The 25,331-nt window shown below is 41.7% G+C and overlaps 1 protein-coding gene across 3 annotated transcripts in view; it reads right to left on the reverse strand.

The window, feature by feature from the left end:
• The window catches only part of disp1 (dispatched homolog 1 (Drosophila)), a 92,409-nt gene that overhangs the window by 47,799 nt on the left and 19,279 nt on the right, over positions 1-25,331 (reverse strand). For all 3 annotated transcript variants that reach the window (XM_067571627.1, XM_067571628.1, XM_067571629.1), the window contains exon 3: positions 16,278-16,355. The gene's annotated coding sequence lies outside the window, so the exon portion shown is untranslated. The remainder of the gene's footprint in view (positions 1-16,277; positions 16,356-25,331) is intronic.

The following is a 25,331-nucleotide window of genomic DNA, read 5'->3' on the forward strand; positions in this document are numbered from 1 at the left end:
TCTGGTTCATGATAATTTAAGGACAAAGTTGAATGGTAAAAAATAAGCAGAGTGGAATCCAGTCTCATTACTGAAACACACTGCAGGAACTGAATACAAACAAGCCTGCAAAGCATTTAGGATCCTGACGCAGTTTAGTGAATCAGTGCAAAAAGGAAAGCATGGGAAAGAAGAAAATGGAAAATGAGAAAATGACTTTAAAAAAAAAAAAAGAATGTGGAGAATTCCTCTTGAGAGTAGGGCTGTGAACTGTCTCTCACTCAGGGTCATCTTTGTGAATTCATTTATCTTTCACGTCTGGGTCTGTGTACCGGAGAGTCTGTTGTGTGTAAACGTGTGTGTGAATGTGTGTGAGTGTGTGTGTGTGTGTGCTTGCATTTTTCTGTGAGTGTATGTGTCGGGTCAGGTGTTGAGTGTCTAAGGGAGTACCAGCAGAGCGTAATAGAGATGTGGTGGGAAAGCAGCAGGTCTGACACTAGTGGGCTCCATGATGGATGTGCGTTTTGACAAATGGACCCTAGAAATAATCCCATAAATGTACTCCTGTCTCTTACACACATATGTGCGCACACACACACACACACACACACAGATGACTCCTATACTGCGGACGGAGTGCGGTGTGTAGGAATAAATATGAAAGAGAGAAGGTGGAGACAGACAGTTGTTTCCACTCACCTGTTTTTTTGTGCATTTTCATTTAGCAGTTAAAAGGAAGAGTGGAGTGGAAATGCCGGAAATTCAAAAATAGCCGAAATATTGCAGGAAAAAAAGTATGGTGAAAGGTGGAAAAGTTGGTGTGCTGTTAAAAATAAAAATGTGTAATGGAAACAAGCAAATGAATCATGACATACATGAAGTACGTGACTTTAACATCGGTCAAGATTTTGCTAGTCTGGATAGATGGATAATGGCAGCAGATCATCAGATCTGTGTGGATCAATGAGGAGACAGTAACGTTCTCCAAACTGATACATATAAAGCAAACATAAACGGCATATTTCCATCATGTTTTATATTGTTTGAGATTTGACTGGAGCTCTTACGGCATTTTCAGACCTGTGCTTTTTTTATCCGGCTGAATTGGACTCTGGTTCGTTTTCCCCTCTTAGTGTGATTCGTACTTTCCTACTCATACTTAATCGTACTCGAGTGAGGACTAAAACAACCATACCAAGACCATTTAGAGGATGTGGTCGTGGTCCGATCCAAAATGAACTCTGGGGCGGTTTGTTCGTGGTGGGAAACGTGATCCGACCTCGATCTGACCCCACCACAAGGTGTACTTTGCAAGTTTGAGCTGAACAGCTCCCGTAGCCAGGTGTGCTTTGCACGCTGGGACGCAGATGAGTGAATTTAACAGTTGCTAGCAGCTAGCCGGAGAATTAATTGTGGTCCAACCTGGACTAGTGCAATGAAGAACGTTGTATTTGGCCATAGGAGCTACTCCAGGACCTTCTTCCTGTGTTCAAGACGAAACTAACCAATGAACAGAGCGGCTTGCAGTGATGCATTTTGGTTCGCTTGGATTTTCCGCTGTGTGAAAAGAAACCGAGCCAACGAGAAAACGCACCAATTTCACCGACTCATCCACTGATTCGGACCAGAGCAAACAAATTATAGGTTCGACAACGCCCTTAATCACGCCGTCTGTTTCCGCCCTTTTCTTCTGCAATGATTTAATGGCACCAGACGGAAGAATTAGTGCCACCAAGAGTTTAACATGATGACTCCTAATATTTGAGTAGCAATAGTGCGAGAAAACTAGCATTAATTTGCATTTTCTTTTGATGATTTTCTGGAAAATCTGTGCAAACTTGGCAAGAGACGATATGAGAGAAAACGAGAGTCGTGGTAGTTTTTCTAACTCTACTGTATGAAATCCCTCTGATCATCAAAGATGCCATCTATAAGGGTAAACAAACCCTTCTACCGAAACAATAACGGTGCCCCCTTTCTCCTCGTGACAGCTCGTCCACTTCACACAACATCTGAATGCTTCGCGGCCACTGAGGCCCGACAAGCAAAAACAAACTCCACATCAAACGGAAAACTGATACAGTACCACAAGGGAAGAAAGAGCCTGCAGGTGTCTGTGTGTGTACAGGTGTTTGTGACACAGCGGCATGTATGTGTGTGTGTGTGCAAGATGACTGTGTGAATATGTGCGGGCGTGTACAGGTGTGTATTTGTCAGCACGACGTCCCTCCACCCAACCTCGTCCGTCCGTGCCACCACCTGCAGAGACAGACATGAGCCGCGGACACACATGAGGGTATGTTTGTCTCAGCCGGGGCATGTTCACGCAGACTTATTGGACTAAAGACCCGCGTGCAATTTTTCTTTTCTTTCTTGTGTGAGAAAACAAGTTGTTATTATCATGAGTCAAATGGTGGGTACAGCTTTTTGGCACGAGGGAGCGGGGCGGCAGAGGGGAACTGTAATGCTCAAAAAATGAAAATAAGTGGAAAGTTGTCCGGTTTCCTTTCGCCAATGCTGACTTTATTAGCTGTCTGTATATGTCCATAAATATTTATAAACAGTGTAAAATTGCTATAAAAGCAGACGAGGGGGAAAAAAACACTCCACGCCCTGCAAATGACGGAGGCCCAGTCCTGGTCTGGCATTAATCTCACAGTCATTAAATATGAAGGGGAAATTATTAGTGACAGGCTTATGGAATTACATCATGCTTCAGGTCATTATGCCTTTTGGGAGAGCCTAAAAGGCATAATAATAGGAGGACCAGAGGTACACCGGTGCTATCTGTAGTTTTGATGATGCTGATCCAGCTCTGTAAAGTCTTAAGCTGACTGGACAACACGACTGAAACGGAAATTGTTGGTCAGGCCTCCGGTCAGAACAATGCACTCAATATAGCATCGCCTGCACTTCAGTTAACATCACATGACCGTCGGTGTTTCTCTTACATCATCTCTTCGAGTGCATATTTCCGAATTACCTGCTGTATACTATTTCTACAATGGGGTAGATAGACCGATTGCAGCATGAATCACTTCCAGGAGCCTTGGAAAGAAATATATCCTCCTGAATCTGATCTCTGAATGCACAAGCGTCTGCCAAGACTGTTTGTTGATGATGTTTTCCACATTGTACAGCTTCGATTTCATTCACAACGTGCCAAAACCATTATACTAATGCATATGGTAATTGCGCTTTTCCCGTTCATGCTAAATTGCGTATAATTGTCACAGGTACGTACATCCTTAAAAAACGGGCATGAATGATTATCTTATTTATTGGTCTGATTCATCGTGTCTGTGCTGACTCATTAGAAAGCACCTGATTGGCACCTGTAGCATCTTTTGAGGTAGCACTGATTAAGAGAAAGAAAGAACCTCATCGATATTAGAAAAGTGTAATCTCTCCATTCATCTTTTAACTTGAGACATTGTGCTTGTGTTTTATTAGGCTTTAAGTTTTAGCGTGCCAACGGTTGTGTTTGGTTTCCATTGTCTGAATCATTTCTGTCCGGCCCATTGGGAGTCATTGTACCCGTTGCCTTTGGAAACACGCCAAATACAAGTTCAGAGTGACTATGCTGGAGCTCTTACTTTTATTAGTCAATGTGGATTTTTTTTTTTTTTTTTTTTTGTATCAGTGTTTGAATTACATGTGCTTTAAATAGAAATCTCTATCTTAACAACTGGGCCTTGGCTTCCCTGGATGAAATGTTGAGTGCACTTGGTGTCCTTTTAAATATGTAGGCTGCTATAATCAGTGTAGCAAAAAATTAAGAAAAAAAAATACTTCCTACATCATAAATAATCCCTTGTCAGAATTACTCAACACTCTCGATGCTGTAAATCCGGTATCAGCACATCTCTATTGTTACAGTTATAGGTTTTCCATAAAACGTGTAACTTCGCATGTACAGGAGTCATCCCATCTAAGCCAGAAATCTGTACGCATAGAAGCATAAAAACGTACACAAACATCTAACCACATCCAATTAACGTGCTCTCCAACACACAGAGCCTTAAAACCACAGAGTTGAAGTCAAGTGTCTCATAAACATACAGCTCTCTGGCAGGCACCAGCCTTGTCTCCGCCAACCCCTCCCCCCTGCCCCCCCGCCATTTCACACCATATCTGACATGTTAGTATCTCATTATGGATCACGGCCAAAACTAATCTTATTGGACCAATTATTCAGGCCTACAGAGAGGCAGAGCGTGCCAGCAAGCTAATGTGCTCGATTTGATTTGGTTGCCGGCTTTGTAAAAAAAAAAGAAAAACCTGTTGATTTGCAGACTGTGTGGAGTATTCTCATTAGCTAAGAACATAAGGAAGTGTGTGAAATTGCTTCATCACAGGTAAGAGTTAAGATAACACAAAAATTATGGGCACACATCTCATTCCGAGGAGTAGAAAGTGCACATGTTTAATGATTTTGTGGTGCAGCATTACATCAGTACTGAAAAGTGTCAGTTTTTTCCTGCACCACTTCCCTTGCGAAAGACTGTTATACTATTGGGATTTTGAACTGCAGCGTGACCGCAGTTTGCTCAGGATGAAACTTCCTGCTCATAAAATAGACTGACTAGTGTCCTTACTATTCTAAAAAAAAAAAAAATAAAAAAAATACAGACATCCCAACTCCCATCGACTTCCAAGTTTCTGTTTCTTTCAGACTCGGCTACATGACGTCAGTCTTTCGTTCCTACTGCAAGATCAGAAGGTTAAGCAAAGTCTTCTTTGAGCCACAACAGCTGAAATATTTAGCAACTGAGTCCATCCAACATTTCTATACAGTACATGACCATAAGGAATGTTTAACTGCCTAATTATCCCAGAAAGTGAACATATGCGGAAGCACCTGCTTGTAATACACTCTGCGTTAGTCATTTAAGCAGGTGTTTCCCTGATTGTATATTACATGACATGTGCTGAATAGATTTGAAATATTTCTGCTTCATCTTTTTACAGATGTAACTATTATTGCTGCCTAAACACATGTTAAATGCTGCAAATTATGATTTTTTTACCATCTTTTAGTTTAGCCTTTGTCCTCTTTTAATTGTTTCTTTCTACTTACACATGTACTGTTAAACAATCTATCGTCCGGCTATCTGACATCTATCCGCTGCGGTCGCCTGACCTTCGGGCCGTTAATGTCATTCGGACGGCGTTGGCACGTGGACACAGGATAACAAAGACGCTCTTCATCACCGTCTGTTTCCGTACAGCTACAGCCAGGCCCATCTCCTTAACACGTGGCTATTAATTGTGATGCACTGTAGTGAGGCTTGATACACATGAATCTCCCTGAGCGAAGCAGAGCAGGGGAGAGAAAGAAAAGGAATGTGTCTGAAGGGCAGGGAGTAGAGAGAGTTGTCTACTCTGTTCTTAAATATTTCAACAACTGTTGGATGGATTGCCGTGAAATTTTACAAAGGCATTCATCGTCTCCGGGGGATGTATCCTGCTGACACTGGTGATTGACTGACTTTTCCTCTTGTGCCACCAGCAGGTCAATGTTTTCTCTTATCCAGTGAAATATCTCAACATCTACTGTATGACATTGACGGGCATATCATTTTTATACAGACATGCCAGACAATGAATCCAACTTTTCAGCCAGAACCATCATGTGGTTGAAATCTTACTTTGTTCAATACTTTAGTTTATCTGCAAAACTACTGACATTCCCGTCAGCCTCAGCCGTGCTTTGTGTTTAGAGCTAAGTAGCGAATGTTAGCATGCTAACACGCCGAGGTGAGATGGTGAACGTGGTAAACAGTATACCTGCCAAACATCAGCATGCCAGCATTGTCATTGTGAGCATGTTAGCATGTCGGTATTAGCATTTTGCTATCACTGTGCATAAGTACAGCCTCACTGAGCTGCTAGCATGGCTGTAGACTTTTAGTCTTGTTAATAAAGCAAATGCATTACAATGACTTCACTTCGGCTCAGTTTTCCTCTCATTAGTAACCAAACAGAGTGGATGTTTGTACACACTCCACTACATGACTAACTAATGCTTATTAGCAATGTGACTGTAAATGTGCAGAATAGCAAAAACTTAATATGTGTCTAAACAGTACATTCAGTAATGAGGCATTCATCCTAAAGAGTAAAAATGATAAATGCTTCAAATACCAAATATAATTTGAAGTCATTTGAATTATAGTGTAATTCTTAGTTTCAACATTGTTTTTTAAGATTCAGGTTTGCACTGACATTCAACCAAAAACCAAATTTGCAGTCTTCTGAGTAAACAAACTTGTCTTTTAACCCAGTCTTGCATTCAGCCAAATTCAAAGTGGCAGTGTAACAGAACCACTAACTGGAATGTACGTCTCCAAAATAATTCTTCAGGCTTCATCTTAATCTTCCTGCAACCCATCTTTAGGCCCCGACTGACACCAGCCTTGCCTACAGGCCTTGCATGAGCTCTGGTCAAAGTCTCTTTCTCCTCCGAGCTGGCCATTGTTGTGGGGGCTGATAAATATTTACTCTTCCCAGCTTGGCAGGGAAATGAGTGGGAGGGGAGAGGGAACCCATTGTGACGGAGGGGTCAGAGACGCTGACAAGTCAGCAGGGTCCTTCCTTCCCCACTGGCACCTAAAACCCCAATACACTACTAGCTTTGCACTGGGACACATCCACTGTCAGCACTGATCAGAACGGAGATGTTTGTGTGTGTGTGTGTGGGTGTTTGATGGAGATGGAGAAACAGAAAGACAGGGGATGGGGAGAAGAGACAAGCAGACAGTCAAGAAGACGACCACAGAAAAAGACACAGGCCCAGAAAAAAAAAAAAAAAAAAAGAAGAGAGCGCTTTTGAAAAGGAGAGTGGAAGAGGTTCCCCTTTGAGAGCTGTTTACATGACAGACCACCAGTGGAACTCACAAGACAATAGAGCAAAGAGGATCCACAACACCAGACAATGCGGACTAAAAGAAAAGAGGCACTGGTGTTATGAATACACATGTCCCTCCAGGCTTTATCTCGCCACTTAACCACTTCTCAACAAAAGAAATCCAATAGTCATTTTTTTTTCGAGGCAGAACAAAAAAGAGCTTTCCAGGGGCAGCCAGATTCAAATTGTCTATGTCAAAGAAGCAATATTTGTTTAGTTACAGTTCTTTACGAAATGAAAAAAAAAAAAAGAAGCGCTGCTGGTAGTGGTCTGTGGGAAATCCAGTTAGAAAGAACATGAGTAAATCCTCACTATCCTGGGCTTTAAGGTCAAAGCTCTAGACCTCAACCGGACCTCCTAACCTCCCCCGAGGTGTCCCCACTATCCCCAGCAGAGCAAAGAAACAAGCTCCCTATTACAAGCCAATGAGGAGGAAAAGGAAGCTTTAATCACAGAAAAAAAAACTAGGCGTGTTTGGATATCTGTTACAATAAAAACTATCTTTCATTTAAACACTGACACATCGGGACGGTCATCCAGGTGTCAAACACAGATGCACAGGGGTCGGGCTTCCTACTACTGCGATCAAGGCCGGTCTTTCTCTAACAAAACCTCAGCACCTATAACAATAAACAGATCTCAGATTTGCATTGATCTGAAGCTGTGTGTCCGTGCCTTTCCTTCATTTATCATTTCCTCTCCCGTTCCCCCGGTTATAAGATCTGTTTCCTGTCAGGGAGAGGCTTGGAAATGAACAGAGAGTTGGTGAACTCAAAGCAAACGTTTCTCAGACTATGAGCTGAATTATACATGAAACCGGTGAAACTGAATACTGCCGATCTATGAGGGAAGACTATAGTTTTCAGACTTTGGTTGATCCAACGGAGGGAGTGTTTCTGTCTGCGAGCTACTGTATCAAAGGGCTTTTATAAAGACAGTAATGTGGGAGTCAATGTATTCAACCTGAAGCCAAGGCTTTGTTCATACTGCAGGTAAGGTGAGGAGTTCAAATCTATTTTTTCCTCTCCATTTATGACTCAGATTGAACATCCAGGTAGGCGAATGGTTACATTGATTAAGGCTTTTTAAAATCTGATAAGGCCCTCTTTCATATGTAAGGCACAGGTGGGAGGTTCATTCAAATGAAGCAGTGCAAAGTGAGTTGGTGTTACTTTGGTGGACACTGAGTTTAGAAGTAGCCCTGATCCCCAGTTCTCTTCACATTGTATAGAAATGAGAAACTCGTCCAACTACCTCTGAAATTCTCTGACCTGGGGCTACTACACAAAGACAAGGATACATCATTGTACCACTTTGACATTGGACATCACCTTATTATAACACTCCCATTAATCAGGTCAGGTTCTTATAAATACTTTGGTGTCCACATTGATAACTCTCTTACCTGGCATGCCCACGTCTTTGTTCTCCAGCTACAGCAGAGGCTGTGCTTTTTAAGAAGGCTGAGCTGTGCTGTGTTTCTGTTGTATCAGTCAATCTTAAGAGTGTTTAATCAGGTTTGGTATTCAAGCACGGTATGGTAACCTGTCAGCTCAACTACAATCCGAGCTCACTCTTCTTGTGCAGACCGCTATGAAGGTTATAGGGAGGAAAGAACAGTATTTTCTCCAGGTTATGTATGAGCAGTCTGCACTTAGAGAGGCACAGAAAATAATTAATGATTCCTCCCACATTCTCCATTCTGCACACGAGCATTTACCTTCTGGCCGACAGTTCAGAGGTTCCAAAATGCAGACTGAACCGTTATAAAAACTAATTTGTCCCATTATCCATTAAGACTTTAAACAGCAGCAATTAAACACTGTGTTGGTGAGCGTTATATAGTCACAGAGCACTTTACAGATGGTGTAAACTAGCATCACTAGCAGGTGCAATACTTAAGTTGTTGGTGCTGGTGCAATATTATTTTCCTGGTTTTATAAGCTGTAGTAGTTTTATCCATGTCACTGGTCTTGTTGGGGGCTACATGTTTTGTGATGCAGTACTGCTGAACCCAAGAAAAATTTCCATAAAGAGACAATAAAGTATATCTTATTTTGATACAAATATCACTTATCTAGTTTCAAAACCACATCTGTTTCTGAGGCATTTCATGTTTTTCTCCTCATTTGCATTGAATCTTTCAAAAAATGATACCATCCTAATTTAAAGGTCACTTCAGTGCCACAGGAAAGATGGAGGACAGCAGCAATGGAGGATTTTAGTGAAGAGACGTTTGGAGATGTCGTCACTCTCTACTTTATACCTGAGCCCACTGGTGAAATGGTCTCATGTCCCAGAGGGACATACAAGAAAGGAGGCTTGCATTACAATATGTATTATATAACCATTAATGTGCATAATAACTCTCTGCAACAACTTGGCTGAATACAGCATCTGGTATGAGTCTAATATCCAATAACAGAATGAATATGTAGGCATCTGTAGTTGAGACGCTGATGATTCCATCCGCTTTATTAAACCTCCATTCAATGAGCATACTGTACTTTTTTCCCTCTAATAACCTCATGACTATCAAGCCAGATGGATTATGGTTCACATATTTTATTCTATTATATAACATGCAGGAAATGCTCTGATATGCTTGTAATACAGTACCGGTAATTATTGTAGGGTTTTGGTTATTTTCTCTTTGGACATGTCACACATCCATTGCAACAAATTGAGCTTTGAGAGATTAATTACAGAATGTTTTTTATCTTGAATGCTGACAAGGCAGAAATATAGTTATTTTGCTCATTTAAATGGGTTAAATCAAAGCTTAACAGCCATAACTCCATTTCAACAAGTCTCAAATCTTTGGAAAACCGAGTCTGAGATTTTTAAAAGCATCTGTTACTGATCACTAACCACTAACTCAGTCCTCCAAAATGTTTTGACATTAGCAGTTTTTCATCACATTTATTGTCCCCCGATGTTAATATTTGGTTCCATTATTCCAAGCAAGGTTGATCATAAATCACATCATGGAAACATTTCAAGTAAAATCATATTTTGGCAGGAGAGCCACCTCCAACTGAGTTTATGCACTGATGTCATTTCAATACACCTGTGTCTTGTTATATCAAGGAGTTGTAGGGAATTTAAGCCATCACTGACTACAAACAAACACCCCAGATTAGTAGCAGCTAAGCCTCCTTCTCCGGCCTGATGCGCTGAATGACTTCTATATAAGCTTTGAGGCACAGAACAACAAACCTGCGAAGAACACCTCTGCCAAATGACCAGAGCCTCTGTCTATCTGCAGCTGACGTCAGGAGGACTCTATGCAGAGTCAACCCAAGCAACGCTGCTGGACCAGACACCATACCTGGTCGAGCACTCAGAGCGTGTGCTGACCAGCTGGCAGATCCCTGAGCACAGCCGTTGTTCCCGTCTGCCTCAAAGCTGAACCAAGATCACCCCACTGCCAAAGAAATCAACTGTGTCCTGTCTCAATGACTACCGGCCTGTAGCACTCACGCAGATCATCGCAAAGTGCTTTGAGAGGCTGGTGCTGAGAGACTGAAGTCCCAACTCCCGGAACAACTCAACCCACTGAAATTCATCTACCGGACAACTGGTGGTGCAATCTCAACTGCCCGCCACCTGACTCTCTCCCACCTGGACAGAAAGGACAATTAAGCCAGAATGCTGTTCATAAACTTTAACACAATCATCTCACAGCTGGTCATGAACACCTTACTCTGCAACTGGATCCTGGACTTCCTGACTGACAGGCCTCAGTCTGTTAGCTTAGGAAACAACACCTCCAGGGTCACCAAACTGAGCACTGGCACTCCCCAAGGCTGCGTGCTCGGTCCACTGCTGTTCACCTTGATGACCCAAGACTGCACAGCATGGCTCAAACTGTATCATCAAGTTTGCGGTTGACACAACAGTGGTGGGGTTTATCAGCAACAACGATGAGTCTGCATACAGAACTGAGGTCAAATAGCTGGTAGACTGGTGCCACAACAACAATCTGTCTCTAAATGTTGACAAAACAAAAGAGATGATTGTCGACTTCAGGATGAACTGCACCACTCACACTCTATTGAACATTGATGGCTCTGCTGTAGAGACAGTCAAAAGCATCAAGTTCCTAGGAGTGCAGATCACGCAAGACCTCATCTGGACACAAAAACACCACCACCATCACCGAGAAAGCCCAGCAGGGTCTCCACTTCCTTCTGAAACTAAAAAAAGGCCAGCCTCCCCCCTCCCATCCTCACCACCTTCAACAGATGGACCATAGAGAGCATCCTCTCCAACTGTATCACTGTCTGGTTTGGGAACTTCAGCATTGGTGACCAGAAATCCCTACAGCGGATAGTGAGGACAGCTGAGAGGATCATTGAAACCTCCCTAACACCAGTTACAGAACCCTACCAAAGACAGTGTACCCGCCGTGCAACTTCAAGACTCTGCAACAGCTTCTTCCCTCAGGCAGTCAGGCTCCTTAACTTCCTGCTGCCTCTTCTCCGCCCCCCAGTGCTGAACCCCCCTCCTCCCAAACCCCAACCCTCCTCTTTGTTCAGTTTATGCCTCTATGTTTTATGTTGTGTATTTTATGTCTTGTACTGTCTACCTCTTTAACTGTTGCACCATAGGCTCCTGGGAAACGATATTTCATCCCAAATGCCTACTTGTATATGCATGGGTTGACAATAATGAGAGTCTGAGGCTGAGTGGTGTTTTCCCAACGCCTCCCTAACAATCACATCAAGAAACACAACAGATTATTAGAATAAACATATCGTAAACTTTAATGAAAACATCATCCCGAGCCATTGCAGTTGAAGCTTCTAATGAAGCAAACGGCATGCGATTGTCTGTCAACATGAGGTTTTTGGACATGAAACGGCTGCCAGAGGCGTCTTCAGACAGACGTACTGTGGTATAGATAAACATCCTCAAACCGTTCATTAGGCTAATAAAGCCTGGTGGATAACCTGAGGCCTTGGATGGTGGAGCAGCAGTCGTTTACAACTCTCCACGATCAAAGTTAAGGAGGCTATGTTTTGTGTGTGTGTGCGTTGGAGAGGGAGGCACAATGAGCTGGCAGCCAGGCTCAGCCCAAATGTACAGTCAGCCTAGTAATCATGGGTTCCCATGCATGAGACAGTCAACACAGCTGCTGGCGGAGAATAGGGAGGGTGGATCAGTCGCTCGTTATTGCTATACTTGTTTGAGTCAGCGAGCTCGGAACCATTAGTATAAATCATGAAATCCGTCCTAAATGCTTTTCACTTTCTGTCTAGCCGCCTTCCTGTGGGTTTGTCGATCAATCAATCTGGGTCTCTCTCATCTTCTCTATGTTTGTCTCCCTCCAAAAGCCAATCATGTTTGGTTACTTGCTGAGACCACCAACTCTGCCCGCCCCTTTACTGTTTCTTTGGAAGTATCTTTAAACATTTTAAACGTTTTAACACACTAAGTGAGCAGTGAGCATGAATAAAACTTAAAAAGGTAGAAGATGGAAAGCTGAAAAGCTCAGAGAAAAGAAGTTGAACCCCTGAGAAATAGAAGCAACCAAATGCTTTTGTAAGTATTTTGTATAAGTAAGTATTTTATGTGAGTAAAGTGTGATATATTTGCCCCCCCTTCTTTCTAAGAGGCTGCCCTTGTCAAGCTCAGCAGGCAAGACATTGTGGACAGTGGAGGGTCATCAGCTTATATGGTTCACCTATAAAAGCTGGCCCGTGTCCTCTCTCTCTCTCTTCACCTTCTTTTGCATTTGCACATTCAACACCTCAGCTGGTGTTGTGACACTTGTGACAGCTGGTCTGATTTTTATCTCCAGTCCACCCCTGAAGGTACAGCCTGACCGATACTGGATTTTTGAGGCCGATCTTAACAATATTTGAGTTTTTAAAAATTAAAACAACAATATATCAGCCATTTTTAAAATTATAAACATGTAATATAAATATTTTTGATAAGGAACCCCTTCATATGGTTATTAAGGAATTGTGACTGAGATATATACTGAGCACAACATTTTATATCTGAAAAGTAACCTTGGTTTACAAATGACGTAATGGTGTCACTGTTTCTAAACAGCTTCAAACATGTCTTTATCTTTTCTGTGCTGCAATTATTTGTTACTAATCAGCCAGTTTGTACGCTGATACTGATACATTTGCAATAAGCTAATACTATTCTATATATTGATTGACTTATTGGTTGGGCTCTGGTTGCAGTTAGTGTATAACCAGCAGGACTTCATGAAGAACATTTCTAGAAGACATTTGTAGACTTTTTATTCCCTGGTGACCCCTCAAGGAGATGCTTATACATACAAGACAGGATGCACAAATCCAACTTTTTGTCTCCCACTACAGGTTCCCATACCTCAACTCAGCCAATACCAAGTATCAATACCAGTGATACCAGCATCCACTTTTCCTAAATTTAAAATATGTCTCACTGCATTGAACTTTTTGGAATCATCTTTATGTAAAGTAACATGAGACCACGGGACGGCGTGGCACTACGAGCGGGCGGCCCACCGTGACTGAATGAATGTATAATCAATGACAGAAACACTGAATTTCAAACTGACATTGCCAAAGACACTGTTTTCAATGCGGATCGGTCCCATCATAGCCGACAAGGTCAGTATCGGTGCCGATACAGCGTCACGTCCCTACGAGTTGACTTCTACTAATCCCCACTAACGCTAGTAGAATTTGTTGAAAACCTTTATTTTTAGTTTTTACCAAGTACCTCAAATTACTTCCCTCGTGTAACCACCACTATAATTTTGGTCTACTTGATTATGACCACAATTTCCTCTAGGAAATGATGACACTCGAACAGTAGAACACATGCAGAGGAAAAATGATTCAAGTTAAGTCTAAATACAGCCAATATTTCAGCAAAACCTGCAGAGCACCGCATGTCATCCAAAAAATTAAATAATTAACCATTATTATTTGCAGATTTCCACTCTGTGGCCTGGCTTGAATGGAGTTAGCCCTGGACTAAGGTCAGTGTTTACTTCCTCCAGGGCTCTAAAAAGCTTTTCAAAGCCTCTGAAGTCTAGCTATTAGAGGGAGAGTCCAAGCAGCTGCAGGCAGGAGAAGCTGGGCTGGGCAGCGCTGAAGCCTCCAGTCCAGCACAATCAACAACAGACGCAGTCCATGTTACAAAGCAGCCACAGCTGCTCCTTTAGCTGTGCTCCAAATTCACCCATGATTACACACACACACACACACACACACACACAATAATAAATGAATCCATGCACGCACACATGACGGAGTGAAGCCTTTGCACATGTACGCTCGCAAACATATACACATGTTGCTGAAGAAATACAGTAAATGCACCAATTTTATGCATAGGCGCAAACACAAACACACACATAACTGTTTGTCTTTGCTACATTTGAACATGACAAGGCAGCCAATGTGAAGGAATGAGGAGAGAGGACAGACTGGCGTCCAACTTGAACCTGCCAAGACTCTGAACAGAGAGAGCTGTTGGCTGACTGACACGGCCCTGAAAGCCTTTCAGCAGGTCAGGGCAAAGCGAACCAGAAAGACAGATTGAGTGAGTGTGAGAGAGAGATGTGTGTGTGTGTGTGTGTGTGTGTGTGTGTGTGTCTGTGAGTGTGTGTGTGTGGGTGCGCTCGTGACTACCTGTACATGCAAGACTGCACTGAGCTTAAATTTATACTTCAGCATGAAGTCATGTGTTGGAAGAGGCAAAAGGAACAGAGTTCACCCTGAACTGTTGATAATATTTTTCTTGGTGGGGATAATTTGTGAACAGTCATACACCATCACACATTGCAGTAACCACAAATCATCCGACAAGCATGTTTTTGTGAAAGGGGTAGAATTAAATGATTTAAATCCAAAACACGTCGGCGTTAAAAAGTGGTTAAGAGACATATGTATGTTTTTCTACTTCTTCCTGTAATATGAATCCATCTCAAAAGGTCTGTGAGGGCGCTGTGAGCTGCGAGCTGTAGGTAAACACCTTTAGCTTATTCACTGACCCAGTTGTAGCGAGGTGAAGAACAAACATCCTCACCTTTTACCAGAGGCTTGTCTGGACTCGCCAGACAGAGGCACGGTGGAAAAAAAAAAAAGAAAAGACCAGCCCAGGAACGGGAGTTTTACCGCTCCGTAGTTCCTTACTCTCTTACATGCCTTCATTATTAGGCTGTTTGTGATTAAGAGACAGTGATTAAGGGATACTGTCTTTTCCGTCAGCCACTCTGATTGTAAGTTAGTCCATACATCACTGAACCAAAAGGAAGGAGGATTTTACATTGGGTTTACAACAGTAGGTTTCTTCAAAGGTTTTTTCACAACATTACATCAGACAAACATCAAAAATCAAGACATAATGAGTAATTACAGTGAATTAAAAATTAAACAAATTAGAAGCCCTAGTTTAGCCTTGGGTTACAGCTTAGTTGTGGATAATGATATCCGATATCCAAGGCTAAGGTCCAAATATGGGTTACAAAAGACGTAAAAGCTGTTTTCAATGCAACGCCTGCAAAGTCACACGCTGTGCATAGATAATCCATCATCCATCAAGTCGGCCATTCAAAGTCAACAGCCATCAAGATGATAACAAATTCTCTTTCACTATGTATTAGTACAGAAAGTGGCCTTCTCCTAGCTGCACTCATAAAGCAACAAGTAACAAAATAACTCAGACTAGGGTTGCACCATTTACTGAAATAATTCCATTCACTCAAATTTTTATTTTTACATGACATATAAAAAGGTCATGAAAACTGCGGTATTACAACATTCACAAATAATATGTTTGTCGAGAGGTGAAGTCATGGGAGTCGACTGAACAGTGTGTGGATTCTACTATGTTCAGTCTGTTCCTGCTATGTAGACAGCTAGCTAACGCTAACTAGTCAGCTGTCTGCAGTCATCGGGCTAATGTCAAGAAAAACACAAACAGCAGGAGCAGATTAATTAGTGATCGGACTTCACTTTTTCCCCTGTCTGTGCTGAAAGGTATTATTAAACTGGATGTCTGTGCTTCGTTGAAGCATCTGGTAGTGACAGTCCATAGCCGTATGCGATAAACCAGATTTTTTAATATGCATGATGATGACAGCCTTGCAGGTGGTGCAGGTCTTTTATTATTCTTGCCCAACTGTTTTGCAGGCGTAGGTCTATAAATGTGATTATTTTTCTGCATTTTGCCTTTAAAATTGTCGTTACAAGAACATGTTTCTCTACCTGATTACTCTTTCCTTTCTCTTTATGCATGTTTTCATAAAGCACCATGCTGCTGCAAAACAGGGCATTATTGTAGTATTGAAGAGGTGCAAGTTAGGTGGGAAAGTCCACTATTTAGTGGAAACCATACTCATGTTTGAATCAAGTGTTGCAAGTCTTACCTGTGGGATGACAATGGACCATGCTTTGCATCTATTCATGCGTTCAGACTCTTAAACTCCTCACAGGAACAGACAAATCTGCAGAGAGACACAATAATATTTATCAGACACAGGTGCTTTTATTAAGCATCATTACAATCACACTTAGGATCAAAAAATGGATGAATGTGGAAGTCTAAAATGACTTACAATACTACAAAATATAGGTGAAAACACTAAGATACTATAGCATTCTTCACTTCTGATACCAGGCTCAAACCTGCTCACCACTTCATGCACAATGTCATCAGAAACCATTAAATGTCAATGTCTCTCCTTCGTTTAACAAAGACTTCAACTGGAGCAACAGACCAGCAGCGCTGCCACAAGAATGTGGAAAACAAGACTTCTACAATGGCTGCATCTGTACCTAGGAAAAAACTTAGAGCTAACTTTCCATGAAAATCTTTTGGAAACAAGCAATTCACTGCTTGCCAGCTACAGAGACTGGCCTGCAAAAGAAGTGATGGAAGAAAAAAATGTTTTAATTGGCAGAGAGGACAAGAAACAGACAGAGAATGCGTTCACAAGGAGTTCCTGGAGACAGACCACAGTGCTTTGTGGCTGCAATGCACATATACAAAACAACACCACCAAAACCCAGACCAACACACACACACACATATTCACTAAACCTGCAAGTCTTTTCCTCTACCCCCTCTATTTAAACACACTGACCCTGCAGCTGAAAGGTCACGCCACTGCCAGGTCCCCTCAGTCCGTTAATAAGGTCTGAGGAGGTCACTTAATGGTGAAGATTACACACACTGACAGAACTACACCCAGTCATACACTTTTTACACCTGTGAAGACATTCCTTTGCAGACTGTAAATCGTATTTTCACTAGCTAAAGCTGATTATACCCAAATTACAGCCACATGATTGAGTCGAGTCTAGGATAGGGGAGGGGATAGAAGAGGTGATGATTTGACAGGTAAAGAGAAGAGGAGATGAGAAGATTTGATAGGAAGTGAAAGAACTAGGAGACCGTATCCCCTTGCCTGTGACGCCAGCACAGGAAGGGACAGGTAGCATAATAACAAAGTTATGATATGTCCTTGAGTATGTCGGACGGCTCTGCAGAACAGAAGGCCATTCAAAACCAACATATGGTCCACATCACCAATTACCAAGGTGTGCGTCGATAGGGAGAAGATGAAGAGAGTGGTAGCCACGGAGGGAGTTTAAATATGGACAGATGAGGAGACGAGGGACTTTTAGCCAATTTAGAGTAACGACCTCAGGTCAAAGGGACCTATTTAACCCAGCATAATGGCTAAAAGTTCCTCCCTAGCCTCCCTGTCTGAAACAGTGGAAGTGCAGACAACTAAATTATTCAAACCAAAAAAATAAAAGCATTCTCGCTCAGGCAACATGATATTGAGACCTGCCTTGGGAGAAAAAAACTGCTCAAATCTTCCCAATTTTTGCTTCTTGGCATGTACAAGGCAAGAATGCAAGAATGTAATGCAAGCTTGTACCAAAATGACTTTTTAAAATCAATAACATGTTCCCATTTTTGTTTTGTTTTTTTTTAGATATGGCTTGTTCTACACATATTAATTGTCTACTATGTGTCCCATGTGGTCTGCGTTACAAGAAAAAGGAAAGGAATGTTATTAATTTTTGATGAAGAAATAAATTAGGTTTTACATCTAAGATACAAGAAAACAATATTGATTAGCCTTGCCTAATCAACAGCTAGGCAAAACATACTTGTCTTCCAAGACAGTTGATGTGTGGGTTTGATTTAAAATATGAATGTTTTTTTTTTTAAGATAATTCTTTAGGGAACTCTTTGTCTTTATTGGACAGTTACTGGGAAGAGGCTGACAAGAAACAAAGAGAGAGAAAGATGGATATGCCGTGCAACAAAGGTCCCTTTTCTGACTCAAATCAGGGATGTTGCGGATATGTGGTGTGCTCAATAACCATTTGAGGGTGTTCCATTTGAATGGTTTCTTGCGGAAAAAAATATCAGTATGTTGGGTAGAGTACATGGGATAAAGTGCTGCCTGCAGTGGAGAATAGACAAAGCAGGAACTTAAGGTTAAGGTTTGAAAACAAGGAGGAATTCTACAAGTACATACTAAATACTAAGAGTGCTACTCTGGATTACTCAATTATTATTAAATCGATTGTTGCAGGCAGCTCTACTGTGAACATGTGACAATAGTGTGTTGGAATGAAAACCCCCAGGCCTCCATGCTGAGTTCCAGGAAGACCAGGGTTGACCCTTATTAATTCGCATACAACCATCTCACGGACAATTCCCATCTACCCCAGGTCACTGGTAGGGCCCAGGCCAAGCATGCATGCACCAATTAATCCAATGGCTTGAGTAACAGTCTGCTCTCATTTCCAAAAAAAAAGTCACCCAAATTCTGGGAATACAAATCCAGACAATCTACCTCCAAATACAACACACCCTTCAAAAGTTTAAGCATTAAGCCAGAGACTTTGGAAACAGCACCGTTCCAGCGAGAGAGATCATTGAAAATTCAAGTCGTCGGTTTGACGATAAGAGGGTTAAGCTAAATGGAACTACTCCTCAAATTCCTACCTTTTCCAAAATACTAAAAACCTTCCCTTTGAGCCTGTGAAGACACAAACAATCTGTTGACTCAGTGGCAGAATCCTTTCCCCTAAGCCACTATTTGCTTTTGCGGCAATGACACAAGGGGAGGAATTTGAGCAATGCCTGTGTATCAGAGACTCATTTCCTCCAAGTGAGAGCCATCTCCAGACAGACAAGACAGCACTGAAGTCTGGTTTAGTCCTGTGCCTCTGGCTGCAGGTCAGCCAGTGTCCTGCAGACAGGTTACACGCTGCTCTTCCTATGTCAAGGGGCTCACTGTCATACATAGACATACATTCACATTTAAAGACTGTACACGTACTTGCAGGGTTTACATAGGAGCAACCAAACTCTGCGCAACTATTAACATTTTCTAACCATTTATTCTTAGAACAAGTAGCAAACATGTAACAGCATGAAGCATTCATACACGGGAACACTTTCAATCAGTCATGAAACTATATTTTCCAATGACCTCATCAGACTCAACAAGGGATTAGGCCCATCTCTCATCACTTGTTTGGTTTGTGTGAGTCAAGAGTGGCACCCAATCATTGGCTATCAGGACGATACAATCATCTGAAGTTGTTCTGTACGAAGACATTGATCATCTTTAAGCGCACCCTAATCCCCGTTCTTTGATTGTTTTCAAAGATTATTTTGTGTTGTGCTTCGAAGAAATGACTACCAGCCTATAGGATTCCAGAGGGCTTACTGTCTGATTCTGTACAAATGGAAGTCTCTTCCAATTGTAAGGGATCAAAGTAGCCTCATAACTGCACCTCTTTCAAGTAGAAAATGAAAAGCGTGAAAAGCCAGGGCACGCTCTCTCTGCGATGGGATCAACTCAGACTCAAGCTGCCTTGAGAAAACTTTGCTTGTTCAATAGAGGATCAATGCCAAGAATTATTGTGGCACTTTGCCTTATTTTCTTCTCTTTCTCTCACTCACCCTGATATTTTCCGCTGGTGGGTCAACTTTAAGTCATGAATTTAAATGCCAGTAAAATTCTATGTGTGGTTTAAAAAGCATTGATGGATGCCCCTTTTTCTCAAGGAAGAAATGGAATGGGCTACGCAAGCAGATTAGCAATCTTTGCACTTTATGGATACCGGCCAAGAAATATCTACCCACTCCTCTTTCCACTTGTGTCTTATTTCAGCTGTTCGATTTCATGCCAGATATGTAAATTGCTTCTGAAAGTCGCACAGGAGCTCATACGGGACGGATCGGTGTTTTAAAGGCAACAAAAAAAAAAAAAAATGAAGCAAGTATCAGATAACATAGGGATATCGACATGGGAGATCTCCAGTGATGAAAGCAGTGATGTAGTGAGAGAGCGCTGCAAAAGACAACAGCAAGACCAAAACAGGCTATGGTAGTGTGGACTAAAGAAATTAAAGGATCGCAGGATAGGGGGCTGAGGGTTAAATGGGATAAATGAAATTCTGAGTAAAGTCAGCCCTCAGAGTTAATCCCATTACAAACTATACAAGCCGCCTGACTGCATCTACCTTTACAGACTTTTGGAATACTTTGACCAAAGTGCTTGCGGTAAAAAAAAAAAAAAAAAAAAAAAAAGAGATGAATACCCACATGCGCAGGCAAGTGTACATCCACCAGCACACACCTGTCTCCTCATTTTTGTGTGGGTGGATCACTCACTCCAGTGCTACTAAAACAAGTTTTTATCTTTCCCAGATAAAGAAAGCAAAGATCACAAAAGAGCTGGGTCTTTGGAAATTGGGCACAAGGTAAGCTTCAAAGAGGAGTCTACTACGACCACTTGTCTGAAGAGTTAACCACAAGGAAATGTGTCATTGTAATTATCCATGAATTAATTATTAACATTAAAACTATTTGCAAAGCTTACCTGAAATCACCTAAACCTAAATCAAGTTTAAGACGGCAGCGTGTTCTCAAAGACGAAATAGAATCTGTGAAGTTCGAAGAAACGCAGCGCCCTGACACCTGAGGAGGATCAGTCAAGGAGATTTGCCTTTGGTTCGTATTTCTGTTTTTCCAGTGAAATGACAAATGGGCGTCAGAGCAGGACGGAGCACACAAGACAGGCAGCCTTGCAGCTGTTCCTGTGTGCCTTAGTGCCGTCACTGTTTGTGTTCCCAGGAGAGGCGGACAAAGCACTTCCAGGTCGCCCACTAACCTGCCTTCTCATTACCAAAGGTCATCCTGCTGAACACAAGGCTGACCTCTCATGCCAAAGGTTACTTGGAGAGAAGAGGAGGATGGGGACAAGGAGGGAGGCGGGGGGGGGCAGGATTAGGAGGAAAGAGGGGAGTGGTGGGGAAGGTGAGTGAGAGATAAGACTCCGAACACTCCTTGATTCTCATTCCTCATTTTTATTTAACCTCATCATCCATCTCGAGACTTCTTGGACTCAAACTGTTGTGTCACATAAATAATCTTGAATGTCTTCCCTCCTTGAGGCACTTCTTAAGGGCAAAACCTGCAAATAATCAGACTAAAATTCTCCAAATAAGGCCACTAGGTTACATTTAAGGCTCTCATGTGAGGGTTTTCTTCTGTTGTTGCCTCCTATTTCCAGGTTAAGTGTTTGGCATTTGGCACAGGACGGGGTGAATGCCTATAGATGGCATTGCTCTTAGATCACAGCAAGCTCATTAGCTCTGGCCCGCTGTTGCGTTCACTCAAACCAGACCAAAGATGTGATAGGGGGGAAATTCAAAGAGGGTAGGGGGAGGAAGAGGGGAGAGGGAACAGATATGTTTCCTTGGATAAGGCAGAGCCTAATAATGACTTCCTGTATTTAGCCTGGAAAACAAAACTGAGAGGCACCGTGGACGATGGTGAGAACACGAGTGAATTCCTTCGATACAATGTAATCCATCTCTAAGGTTATGTACAGTAGACATGCGGATGATGGGGTTGGGTGTTTTTTGGGAGGTTACAACATCTGGATCTTGTAGTACATGCCTCTGGAGTTTCTGTCTCCCTCTGACTCAATTGAGCAAGAACCCTCTCTTGGTGTATCCACGCTGCCCCCCTCCCCCCTCTCTTGTTTGCTTCTTCCTCCTTCCCTCCATCCTCCATCCTTTTCCCCTCTCCTTCAGGGCCATGTGAAAACTCCCAATTACCAGAAACATGAGAAGTGCTAACTGTTGGACATGAACTTGGAATATGCAAAACACAGGAGCCCTTAACAAGGGCCATGCTGAAATGTGATTGAATGCGTCAGCAGGTCGTAAAAAGGCCCCCTCAAGATCAATGTAATTATGAAAGCTTTACGCGGAGGACTTTCCGGACTGGGCAGTGACCAGCGACAGGAGGAGGAGGTGGAGGGTGCTGCCAGCATTATATTCCACCAACAGAACCCCCATTTAACCCAACAAGTGGAGAACAAGCAAGGTCTTCCAGCTGCCTTCCATCAGCCACTATAATAGAGGAGGGAAAAGAAAGACGGGACGAAAGAAAAGAGGTTTGTAACACCTGCAGCAGGGTGCCAGCAAACATTCCTTGGTCCTCCGGCCCCTTGGTGATGCACTCTATAAATCCTTGTGATTAGCTACAGTAGCGGGCCTAAGTGCCACTTAAATCAAACCCCAAAGGGGAAGTTGTTGTGACCTCCAAGCTTTGGAAATGTGATTTAGGCCCAAGTGATCATTACAAAAACAAAGCTAGTCCTGTTTCCTTCCTAAAGAGAGGATGGAAGGAGGAAGGGTGTGATGGAAGTGTATGAGAAGGAGAAGTAAGCGTGACAGCAGGTTTGCAATAATAAGTTATTTGAAGGATTTATGAGAATCAAGAGAAATAATTCCCTGTTTATTAAGTATTAAGTGTATTAAGTAACTTTCAACTAATAGTAAGTCTATTATGTTTTGAGTACATAGTATTCTGGGAAGACTACACACCAAAACAAGACACAGATGTGCATATAGGAGCTAAGCCAATGTTTTCATACAGTTAATGTTAAAAATGTATAGCTTGTAGTCTGCTTTATCTCCAAAATCAAAATCAGCACCTGTCCATTTATCATGTTTTCAAAGCTTCTCCAACTGGACAGCATTTCCCAAAAGTGACAGCAAAGATGGGAAAGCGGGTCATAAGTTTAAATCAGACTCAAAGCTATGTCACTGAAGAATTCACTGATCCATGCCGGGGTAATCACAACATTAATCTGAACCACAGTTAGTCAATAAATGAGAATGTGATTGACCCCTAAAACCCAAAAACAAAAAAAATCCACAAATCACAATAAAGTCCACCTAAATGAAGCAGCAGGCCTGACTACAGCACAGCGTCTCCAGAGGTCTATAAACCTGCTGTGCTTAGGGTAACAGAGGGGATGGCACAGCTCAGGTCAGACCTGCCAGAGAATTGCTGACAGCTGATACAGACCAGACCCAACTGCACTCTGGAACTTGTAAGAGCGCAACCAGTATTTCTACATACAATCTGTCAGTGGGATTATACTCCAACATCAATAACCAAATACTACTACTACTACTAGACTCTTGTAAATAATGACTGGGATTTGGTAAGATTAAACAAAAAGTATAAAGAAACATTAATCCAATATTGTGAAAATGTGGATTTCTTATCCTGTGTCCTGACAATACATAGAAACCATATGATAGTTATGAAGCAGCACATTTCTCATGTCTGTCTACATTTTCATGACTAGTCAAGAAGACCTCTTTTGGGCCACTGAGCTGCTATCAGAGCTTTTAGACTCTTACCTTATATCCCAGTTACAACATAGTAATTGAAGAAATGTTTTCATAGTTAGAATGATATATACATCGTTCACGTTATTGTAAATATTCAGTGTAAAATTGTTTGATTTTTGACTGTGGTCTTTTGGTGTCCCACAATGCATCACACAATGAAAATAAAGAAGCTATACATGGAAGGAAAAAAAAGTGGAAAAACTTTCAAGCCAAAGCTCAGAGACAGAAATACAGTATAAAAACCTTGAAAACTCACTTTCACTAGCTTTTAGTTCAGATTTCGAATCTGACATTGGAATTAGCATTTAAATCTGACACATTAGATCTAAAACAAGTGAATTAATTGATTAATTGTTCAACAGAAATTCAATCTGCAACAATATTTAATGTTTAATCCATCTAACATGCAAAATCCCCAACCATTCTCTGGTTGCAACTGAGGATTTGCTCCTTTTCTCTTATCTTATATCAAGTCAAGTCCAATTTTATTTATATAGCGCCAACACCCAACAGAAGTTATCTCAGTGCACTTTTCACATAGAGCAGGTCTAGGCCGTACTCTTTAATTTACAGAGACCCAGGATTCCCCCGTGTGCAAGCACTTGGCGACATCAGCAAGGAAAAACTCCCTGATTATATCTCCTTATAAGTTAATATGAGTGTAAACTAAATAACTTTGGAGTTTGGACTGTTCCTTAAACAAAACAAGATATCTGAAGGCATCATTTTGGAATCTGGGAAACTGTGACTTACATATTTTAGCCAACTAAATGCACTGCTAACATTACTACATAGTGTATACTTCTATGTATTAGTTTATAGTGAGGAATTGGACCGCTCTTGGTGACATGGTGGGCAGCCATTGATTCACATTCATATGAGTTCATTTTACATGTATGCTGTCATCGGTTTTCTTTTTTATTTTCTTGGGAAAGTCTTGGGGGGAAAATGAAAAGGTGAAGTTCTAGCATATTGTACGTTGTCAGCTGTGGACAAGTTGTTCAGAAACACATACCTATTGTGCACATGCCAGAAAGAAACACGAAGACCAACTGTTAAATGAAATCATCACAAAGAGCACACAAAAAAAAAGTCTGACATCATCAAGCTTCAACCCTTCATCTCAAATATACCAAAAGACACAGAAACTGTGTGATCACACATACACAAAAAAGGAGAGGCACCCAAGGACAGGCACATACAATCGTGCATTCATTCACACACACACACCTACAGTCGAACACTTTACTCTTGGGTTGGCCTTGACTGCTGAGGACATCCTGCGCTGGCAGTTACAGACCATCAAGAGTAAAGTCTAGAGAGAGAAAGTAGTCTCAATATGTGAACGCACTAAAAAGCCAGACATCCGAGTTTTCCACCGGCACTTAAACGCAACATGTGTTTGTGGATCAGAGGCTGTGAAAAGAGTCTGAAAACTCCAAACACAAATGTAACTTAATCCACACATTCAACAATCTAAATATGTGCAAAAACACTTCATTTCATTTTTGGATATATATATGCACAGGATGATTTATGAACTTGAAGTTTGGAAATATATTTGTATGATGCTGACAGTTATTCCAGTTGGGTCGTATTTGTAAAATTGTTTTACATTTGTTCAAATTGGTTGGTATACGTTTGTGGGGTGGAAAATGCATTTGCGAACACCATGAATTACTCACAAATCATCAATACATTTGTAAATCTTTTTATTGGAGGATCAT

This window comes from Thunnus thynnus, chromosome 18, assembly GCF_963924715.1.
Source record: "Thunnus thynnus chromosome 18, fThuThy2.1, whole genome shotgun sequence".
NCBI lineage: Eukaryota > Metazoa > Chordata > Actinopteri > Scombriformes > Scombridae > Thunnus > Thunnus thynnus.